Source organism: Nanorana parkeri, unplaced genomic scaffold (assembly GCF_000935625.1).
Source record: "Nanorana parkeri isolate BGI_ZX_2015 unplaced genomic scaffold, ASM93562v1 scaffold178, whole genome shotgun sequence".
Taxonomy (NCBI): Eukaryota; Metazoa; Chordata; class Amphibia; order Anura; family Dicroglossidae; genus Nanorana; species Nanorana parkeri.
This window is the reverse complement of record NW_017306446.1, coordinates 646,790-648,323: the sequence shown is the minus strand read 5'-3', so window position 1 is coordinate 648,323 and position 1,534 is coordinate 646,790. Positions and strand designations below refer to the sequence as shown.

The window sequence follows — 1,534 nt, the reverse complement described above, 5'->3', positions numbered from 1 at the left end:
TCACCAATATTGCCAGTGTTCTTCCTGCAGCTGAACTTTTCCCTATTATCTTCCCTATTATCTTGCCCATTCACCCATTGCCTTGTTCTGCACTGTGTCTCTGAGTTGATGCGGCCATTTTTTTTAGAGGCAGGGCTTTGCTTCCTCATGTTGGAGCCACCAACAAGAACAGTGAGCAGCGCAGTAGGGACATCATCAAATCTAACTAGTAGTCTGAGCCAGCGGTGCCCGCTCACTGTTTAGGTCCACTTTAACCGCTTGAAGACCAGGTGTTTAGACCCCCTTCCTGGCCAGGCCATTTTTCAGTATTCAGCGCTGCGGTACTTTGACATTGATTCTGTTATGCAACGCTGTACTGAAATTAATTTTATACCATTTTTTGGGGACAGAGCTTTATTTTGGTGGTATTTAATCACCACTAGGGGTTTTTATTTTTTACTATATTCAGGAGAAATTACAGAAAATTTTGAGAAAAAAGTTTTTTTTTTTTTTTACTTTGTTATAAAACAAATAATATTACCCATCGTTTTTTGGTAAAATATAAAAGAAATGGGGTCACGTCGGGTAAATAGACACCAAACATGTCAAGCTTAAAAATTGCAAAAATCACAAAAAACTAGCATACCTAAAATTGGCCATAGGCGACGCTTTAAAAGCTTTTACAGCTCATCAGTTTAGTGTTATCAGTGATTGATGGCCCTAGAATTATTGATCTCACTGCGACGTTCGCGGCAATATGTAAAATGTGCGGCGTAAAGGGCGCAATCGTCGTTTTCGCAGGTAAGCGCACCTGACACGTTTACATGGGTGTATGTAGGGGTGGGTACTTTTAAAAAAAAAAAAAATTTTAAATTCTTTTTTATGTGTAACTTTAACATTTTGGGGGGGGAAACTTTTTTAATTTTATTTCCACTTTATTGCTATCACAGAGGGGGCTAAGAAACCCCTATATGTGATAGCAACAGAAGTGACAGGTCCTCTTTATGGAGACATCAGGGGTCTCCAAGACCCCTAATGTCACCAAGGACCCCCCTGAAGAAGCTGAGATCTGCTTTATCAGCTTCTCTCCAGCATCTGAAGCTGGAGAGTGACACGAGAATGCGGAAGTGATGTAATATACAACACTTCCGCATTCCGACACCGGAGAGGGTACCGGAGGGAGCTCGTGTACCGACCTCCCTCTAATCCCCTGTCAGAGTGGCACTATGCTGGTCCCAGGCTCGCACCGGGCACAGCGGAGCCCGGGACCAGCGTGGGAGTGGGGGGTGGGCGCACATACCGGGACCCCATACAAGCGAGCTGGCCGATCGCTTGTATGTTAACAGGCATCGCTGCCGTTTTTTAAAATATTAATCTTTCTCGCACGCGCCGTGCGGTGCGCACGAGTGGGCGGGACTAACAGGACGTGTATACACGCCCAGTTACATCCAAGAAGCTCCCGGCCGGCCGTTGTGTATACATGTAGTTAAATGGCAGAGGGTACAGTTTAGCTTTGGTATAGAATAAGATGAGGTATGTGATTTTGTCTGGGGTT

At 44.7% G+C, this 1,534-nt stretch overlaps 1 protein-coding gene across 1 annotated transcript in view; it reads left to right on the top strand.

The window, feature by feature from the left end:
- The window catches only part of TTLL4 (tubulin tyrosine ligase like 4), a 34,840-nt gene that overhangs the window by 7,275 nt on the left and 26,031 nt on the right, over positions 1–1,534 (top strand). The gene's annotated exons all lie outside the window — the stretch shown is intronic.